Source organism: Myripristis murdjan, chromosome 6 (assembly GCF_902150065.1).
Source record: "Myripristis murdjan chromosome 6, fMyrMur1.1, whole genome shotgun sequence".
Classification (NCBI taxonomy): Eukaryota; Metazoa; Chordata; class Actinopteri; order Holocentriformes; family Holocentridae; genus Myripristis; species Myripristis murdjan.
Genome location: NC_043985.1, coordinates 1,700,048 through 1,708,554, shown reverse-complemented (window position 1 = coordinate 1,708,554; position 8,507 = coordinate 1,700,048). Strand labels below are relative to the sequence as shown.

Here is an 8,507-nt window from a genome sequence, read left to right as displayed (position 1 = left end):
CATACCAAACCTGATTAAGGTCATATTCCGGTTGGAGAATATTCCGAATAAGACCCCTGGCATATGCCTGTTCCAACCGGAATATTGTGCCATGTAAACACCTTAATCGGAAAATGCCCCGTGACCGAATATTCAGTTATTTCTGCACATGCTCGATTCGCAAGGAATCCTGAGGCGTCTTTGTTGTCATGGTTACTGCAAGCAGGGAGAACGACATGGCGAACAGCATGGCGAAAAGCAGCATGAGTCAGCATTTTTGGAGTGAGGAGGAGACTGCAGTGTGCCTTCAGCTAATGAAAGACTTAAATATCATGAAGTATATCGATGGGAGAAAACACAGAAATAGTGACAGTTTCCTCTTCTTCTTCTGTATTTCCGGCAGACCAGACGCCTATAGGCATATTGCTGCCCCCCACAGGTTGAGTGTTGCATTAAATAAGAGCGTGGAATACGCCGAAAGACGGGAATATGCCAAGTAACATGTAAACGGAATATTCCAGTTTAGAGCTGCAGCTATCGAATATTTTAGTAATCGAGTATTTGACCAAAAATTCTGTCGAGTAATCGAGTAATCGGATAAAATGCGTTTCTGCCAAGATAAAGAGCAATTTATATATATATATATATATATATATATATGGTATTATAACATTACAAATGTATTACATTAAAGGACATAATACAGTAGGTTCGTGGCTGTGCATTTATAAACTAAAAGCAAGTGTGTCCATTGTGTGTGTGGGTGCATGTGTGTGTGTGTGTGTCACGGACATATCTTGGCATGGCTGTTTGGAGGCGTAGCGCGAGTTGCAAACTCACTCGCTATACATACAGCTATAACTAAACCAATAACTTTAAAATGAACAGCACAACATCGCATTGGAAATATAACAGCAGTGGCTGTAATCGGATGTCTGTGGCAATGCGACAACTCTATCTCCACGTGTTGCATGCCATGCGGTTTTTGGAATGAAATAGATTGTTTTAATATTCTAACACATTTCTGTTCCTGTTAATTTCGTTGGCTATTTTTCAATTTAGTTTTAGTCTTGTGTCAAATGCCCTTATCAGTTTTAGTCATATTTAGTCAACTTGTATTCTTTTTTGTTTAGTCACATTTTAGTCGATGAAAAGTCTTGGCATTTTAGTCCAGTTTTAGTCAAAGAAAATCCAAAGTATTTTAGTCTAGTTTTAGTCAATAGTCTTTTTTTAGTCTTTGACCTGCATCATGTTGGCTTTTTTAAAAATTTAACAATATGTTAAATTATTATTATTTTAAAATTTTAAATTGCTTATCAAACAGACCTAACAATTCAGCTACCAATGAATAAGCAGTAGTATGCATGTGATAACATAGATTGAAAAATAAGCCAAAGTGATACCTCTTCTCTGAATAGACAAGCAAAGCCAGTGTGCTGCTGTTAGTCAGTGAAAATTGGCTAACAGCAGCACACTGGAAGAGTGGCAACTCTTCACTTTGTTACACAAGCTATGTCAGTGCGCTGCTGTTTTAACTTTGTTCTCACCGCGCTTCGCTTCAGACAGTGCTGGTGGGTGTGTGCTCCTCAGTCACACACACGCACACGCACACACACACCTCGGCATGAGCACACAGCAGCGCAGGAGGAGAAAAACTAGCGCACGGTTGTGCCACATTAAAAATAGCCCGTGCGAAACACGTGCGATTTATATTTTTATTTATTTATTTATTAAACGATTCTTCGAGGCAGGAAAAATTACCCGAGGCAAAAAAAGAATCGAGGTACTCGATTACTTCGAGTAATCGTTTCAGCTCTATTCCAGTTGCTAAAAACCTTATTCGGAAAATTACGTTAACCAGAATACTGACCCAAATCGGAATATGGTGTGCCTGTAAACAAACTGTATGGTAGGCAGTGCATTCTGATTGGTTGATCATAGTGGATGTGTTTGTACAAGGATTTCAACAACATGCACATCAAGCAGTATAAAAGGTTCAATCCAAGTGCCACCACATTGTTAATATTTGCACTTTGCATTACATATATGTCACAAAGGACTATAAAATGCGCTTTAGGTATTTAGCAATTTGTTTTTTAAAATATGACACCAAGTTTTTGATCTGGAAGTCTCAAAAATGCTAAAAACAAACAAACATACAAACAAACAAAGAAAAAAACAGACAAATAATGACATAACTTTCACCGACTGCAGGGACATGGTTCAGGCACAAACACCATGCCAGTTTTAGATGAGAGATCATAGGCCTGTTTAGTTTTCTTTTTTCTTCCATTCCTCTGATTTTTTTTGGTGATTCAGGACTGTTGCAGGAAATGAAAAATTGGTATGCATGAAATGTAAACATTTTTTTTATTTATTTATTTATCAATTGCCACATTAGATTTCTTTAAAACAATGCTCCATTCTTTTTAAAAATAATCATCAAATCATCCAGCAAAGATCTAGTATCCTCTTTCAGCTTTGATTGCTCTGTGCTGCACCACAAACCAGGTACCATAAAACATTTATATGAGAAAGATTTAGATCAACAGTGCCTGTGAGCTGCTCGTGGTGGTTTCCGTTGCATTTGTTTTCAAAGTAAGCCGTGCCCTAATGTTTTCAGCCTTTTAGCAGGCCACAGGCCATCGACATGCAGCCACAGATGGCCCCATAGAGAAATGGGAACAAACAGACATGAAACAATCACTTTTCTGCTCCTTTTAACAGATGACTACCTTATTACCTATTACAAAGCACTGCAGGTTTGTGTGTTGCTGTGGTTTGCCTGTTTGTGTGAGTAGTCACAGTGAGTGTTAGCTGGTTATTTGTGTTTTAGACAAAGACAGTCACTAATGTCTATACCAAGGGGCTCCGAAAAAATTAAAGTGGCCAAGAGCTACTCATGTCTTATCAAACCCCTTGTTAGTGAACTTAAAATCCATACCAGCTAAATGCCACAAATGTTTTGTCTCAATATATTTTGAGACATTGGTATGTTTTGCATTAAAAAAACTGATGCATATCAAAGGGCATGTGATGTGTATTTTCTGAATCCAAGTTTAAATTTCATTCGTTCATCAAATTCGCATGAAATATCAAAACACCATAAATTCACAGAATGTATTAGGAGACTTAGCCTACCTATCAGTGTGTGTAAACAAGACAGATGCTGTCAGGGCTGCTTGATCTTATAGTGTAGTAGATGGAGGGGGGATTGTGACATCTTGTGCCACCCGCTATCCGCTGCCACTACCCGCTACCCGCAAATTGCGGATTTAGGAGCTTCCGCTATCCCTAAACGGTATCTTGCGCCACCCGCTACCCGCTATCTGTTATGCCGACTCCGTCATTTGCGCCTGGAGGTGTGTCCGTGGGCGTGTTTCATGCGCTATCCCTAAAGTTGCTATCTTGCGCACACACTTTAGGGAAAGCGGATAGCGGGTGGTCAGGACCACCCGCTATCCTCTATCCCTAAAGTTTGGGCTGTTACGAGAGCGCGCCCAGGCGGCTTCAATGCGCGCCCCGACGGAGCCTCCCACACACACGGTCGGACTGATACCGGGACGCCTCCGGAATGGACTGAGATTATTCATATAGACTGTTTAGAGGAAAGACTGTTTTAATTGGACACTTACGCCAGCACGTTTTATTGTTTTATCATAAGCCAGCAGCTGTGCTATATTTTTATTTTTAATATTTTATTTGCCCAATCTACCTTGTCAATAAATTAGTTTACACATAGTTCCACCTCTGCCTCTTGTGTGTCTGTGGTGTGACCCGGGGATTTTACTCAATCAGTACAACCTTGTGACACGTCCACTTGGACACATGTGGCTCCACCTCCCGAATTAACTCGCCTATAATATAATATATAATATGTATATAAAGCCAACTTGCTTTAGCCTCAGTAGAGGCCCTGAGAAAATCTAGCCTACCTCCCTCTCTCCATTGCGGGTTTAGGATTTTTAGGAACGCCTAAAATCAAAAAATCCTAAATCCACAAATAGCGGGTTTAGGGAGTCTGGTGCAAGATAGGGCCCCTTGTATATTTGATTGGTATGAAATGGGAAGTGATTTCCATGGAGCATTCACATTAACTCAATGAAGTTTTCTTCTTCTTCCTTTTTTTTTTTTTTTTTTTTTTTTTACATCATTTTAAAATCTTTTTTAGAGCTTCTCTCATGTCAAGAAGGCCAAGTCTGAGTTTTATCTTGCTAAAACCACCAGTAGCTTGAATGATCCCAAGAAATTCTGGAAAGTAATAAAAATGTCTTATGGGAGTGAAACCCCAAATAAACTGCCAACTTGTATTGTAAAAGACTCATGTAGTCCAACTGATAAATCAGCCATTCTTAATTGCTTTAATGAACATTTCATTTCTTCAGGATCTTTATTTGACTCCTTATCTCCACATCCAAATCAAACAAATGTTAAGAAGATATGCATCTCGCCACCCCTTAATACTTCTATGGCTTAAACATTCAATTTTACTCCTCTTGATGTGTTTGAGGTTCAGAGGGTCTTAAAACAAGTGTATCCTGGTAAATCTGCAGGTCCTGACAAACTTGAGCCCTTCTTTTTGAGGTCAGCTGCTGACCATTGCCCACGTCCCCCACATCACAGAACATAACAACAGTCAAGGATCATGACGCAATAATAACAAATGAATAATAAAAATTACATAATTGCAAGAAAAGAAAAAAAGGGGGAGGAAGAAGGGAAACAAAATTCAAAGGAAAAGGACAATCACCATATCTGTACAGGTCAACTCGAGCAGATATCACTCCTCTGTAAGTGTCAGGGTCGGTGCGTGGTTAATGGGTCTCCAGGATTTCTCAAATTTGCCCAGAAAACCTTTCAGTGAGAACCTAATTTTTTCCAGTTTCAGAACTTGTAGAACCTCCTTGATCCAACTAGAGTGGGTTGGTGAGGAAACATGCCTCCATTTCAGTAATATTAAGTGTCTGGCTAAGAGTGAAGAAAAGGCCACAACAGAACGAGTCTCAGTGGGTATTCCCCTTTCAGGTATAAACCCAAAAACAGCAGTAATAGGATTTGGGTCAAAGTGTCTTTTACATATTTTTCTGAATGTGTTAAAAATGTCTGGCCAGAAGTCACTGAGACCAGGGCAGGACCAGAGCATATGAATATGATCCGCAGGAGTCTGTTTACATCTGGCACAGGCAGGGCTAACAGATGGAAAAAACCTTGCAAGTCTTGCATTTGTGTAATGTGTGCGATGCAAAATTTTAAACTGTATGAGTGAATGCCTGGCGCATATAGATGACGAATGGATATGGTCTAGAACTGCCTTCCAATGGTCCTCTGAAAGGTCTCTTCCTAAGTCTTGTTCCCAGGAATTCTTAAGGTAGATAAAGGAAAATAATACTGTCGCAATTCTATCATAGATCTCAGAAACAATACCCTTTTTAGTTGGATTTAGTCAAGAATAGATAAAGGGGGAGATTGGGGATAATTGTTTTTGAATTGTTTTTACAAAATGCCTTTTTAACAAAGTGCCTGGAATCGCTGTTCACTAGGTAACCATATAGCCAATGGCTCAACAGCAATAGTGAAAACAATGGAGAAAGCGGGCACCCCTGGCATGTGCCTCGTTGAAGTGGAATGTATTCTGAGTGGATATATTGGTCATACTGAAGCAGAGGGGGAGGAGTACAATAACTTATCCACAAAATGAAATTCTCAAAAAAAACATTTTTTTCAGTGCAAAAAAGAGATATCTCCACTCTACCCTGTCGAGTGCCTTTTCGGCGTCTAGCGACAAAACAAATTCGGGAGAGGGACAAGGTGGAGAGAAACAGTGAATTAAAATATAATATACAATATATTATATATATACTACTGAATTAAAAGGTTATTACTATATAATGCCAGAAAGATATTTACAGATATTTACACAGTGAATTAAAAGGTTACTAATATATAGTACTTTTAATTCACTGTGTAAAATCGGTTCTGGCATATTCCTTATATTCCTTATTAGCGCATATCAAATCAGATAATGGTGATATGCATGTGTAAACAGAATAATTCAAAGAACTTGTAATTGACTTTTTTTCTTGTCTTTGTGTGTGTAATCAACTTGTGAATTTATAGTGATATCTGAAAGTCAAATTTCAAAACCCCTTCCCCTGTGTGTTAAAAAGGGTGGTTTTGGTATTATATGGTCATATACAGGTGATTTCAATTTTTTTTTCCACCAATGGGATTCCTTGGATTTTTTTCCTCACTCAGGACAAACTGAGGAACAAACCATTGAGTGTGCTTCTCTTGCAATTTGTCCTAGGTTTTTTCATAAAATGACTGGACTAATAATAATGGCTATCCAAGCAGGTAAAGCAGAGAAAAGATACACTTGCAAGAATTACTGGCAATTTGTAAATTACCCCTAACCACCACAAACATTAGAGTCGCAATAATATCTTCTGCCACAAAGGGGGTGCTTTTGTGTATGAGTATGGCGGCACCTCTCGCTCTAGCACTGAACTTAGAATGGAAAACTTGTCCAACCCAACTCCATTGGATCTTGAGTAGCTCTGCTGTACAAAGGTGAGTTTCTTGTAGGAAAGAAATGTCAGCTTTTAAAGATTGTAAATGGCTAAGTACTTAGTAATCTTCAAATTTGTGTTCCATCCACGCACATTCCATGAGACACATCGAATGTTGCCGTATCATTGTATGTGCCGTCTAAGTTGCGTTGAAGCAGATGTGTACAGCCGCATAGTGAGCGAACCTGAGTCACAGCTAAACAGAAAAAAAAGACAAAGGGGAGAAAAGGCAACAGAACAAGAAAAAGCATACAAAAAGAGGGACAATAAGCAACTTCACCCAAGTACCCCAATGCCCTCCCAGATGGGCACTTAAGACAGAACTTCAAGGTACATCCTCGGTTGTGCATCCGATTGCCTGTCTCAATGAGTCTTTTATGGTTAAATAAGGATTGATTGTGATCTGCTCAGCTGCATGGCATCACCAATCACCACCATCTACTATAAGCCGGGTTCCAACCTCCAGATATCGCCAGATTGTTGACTCAGTTATTTCTGTTAGTCACTTTCCAGCGACCTGGTTTGTTGTAGCTCCGTCTGCTTTCTCTGTTTTAACCCTGTCTTCTGTGTCCAGACCCGGTCCTGATTCCCGCTGCCTGCTCTAGCTCTGGATCTCCTGTCCTTCCACCCTCAAGCTCACCGTCTCCTCCGCCCACTGTCCAGCTCTGCACGTCTCTCTGCCGCTCCCACCAGCAAGCCGTCAAGCAGACCTTGTTCCCACCGCTCACCACGCCTGGCTTCCTTCACCATCTACATTCCCCTGCTCACAAATAAATCCTTGTTGACTGTGACTGTCTGACTGTGTCGTGCCTCTGCCTTAGAGTCAGCCAAACTAAAACCTTAACAGTGAGCACTGATAGCGGTGAGCTATGTGTCGGAAATTCTTGCTCAGCAAAAACTAGAAAGCATAATCAGTCATCCTCTATAAAACGTTACAAAAAGTGTTTAAAAGACCATGTAATTGCTTATCTGTAATGTATTGCCCATGTTTCATTTTTTGACTCAGAGTCATGTATAATTATTAATCCTGCATAGCTGTCAGTGCAGGTGTATGAAGCAATACCCCCCTCACAATCACACACATGCACGCACGCACGTTTGTTTGTGGTCCTCTGGGTCTTCTGCCTCTTCTTGCATTGCATATTATTTGCTCTCTTCATTATTTTATGTATTTTTAGGTTGTGTGAAAATAAAATTAACTGAACTAACTCAATCATATAGACCAGGGCTTCTCCAACTCTGGACCTCAGTCAGACAGAACACAAGTCTGGATAATACTGTGTTCAGACAGATTTCAAACCACAGTAAAAAAAAAAAAAAAAAAAAAAAAAAAAAAAAAATCAGTCATCAAGACAAAAATCTGACAATGATTATCTGGCATGGGACTGGACCTTTGTACAAAGTTTGGTGAATTTTCGCAAATGGGAATGTTGCACAAGCTGAGACTTGAACTCACAATCTTCGACACCAAGGCCTGGCCTCTATCTCACTGAGCTAAAACTTCACATGGAGCTTCACAAACTGACTAAGCCAATCACTGACGTGCAGGGCAGCAGCCATCCATGCATGGAAAGGCAGATTTTAAACAGCTGTCAAAATTCAGTTATTAAGACAAAAATCTGAAAATACACATATTGCATCTAGACAGCGTGGAGATGTTGATCATTTGTTTTTAACAATGATTGATTTGCTCCATAAGTGAAAAACTGATGTTTAAAAATGTCATTCTTGCATTGACTCCAATTGTTCACATGAGAGCAAAATTCAAAATGCTGTCAAAAATTCAGTTTTTGAGATACAATTCTGAAATTTGCCACACATCATCTACCATAACTCCAAAACATTTTGATGCACTGTAGGCTCAATTTTTGATAAATCAAAAATCTGTTTGGATCATTTGTGTAGGACAGTCTGAAGATGCTCTGTATCAAATTTGGTGACATTTGAGCAAAAATTGTG

The 8,507-nt window shown here is 39.5% G+C and overlaps 1 long non-coding RNA gene across 1 annotated transcript in view; it reads left to right on the top strand.

Annotated features, from left to right (window-relative positions):
- The first annotated feature begins 1,813 nt into the window (after positions 1-1,813).
- The window catches only part of LOC115361122 (uncharacterized), a 22,401-nt gene continuing 15,707 nt past the window's right edge, over positions 1,814-8,507 (top strand). Inside the window, exon 1 of the long non-coding RNA XR_003928383.1 lies at positions 1,814-1,883. This is a non-coding gene — a long non-coding RNA (uncharacterized LOC115361122). The remainder of the gene's footprint in view (positions 1,884-8,507) is intronic.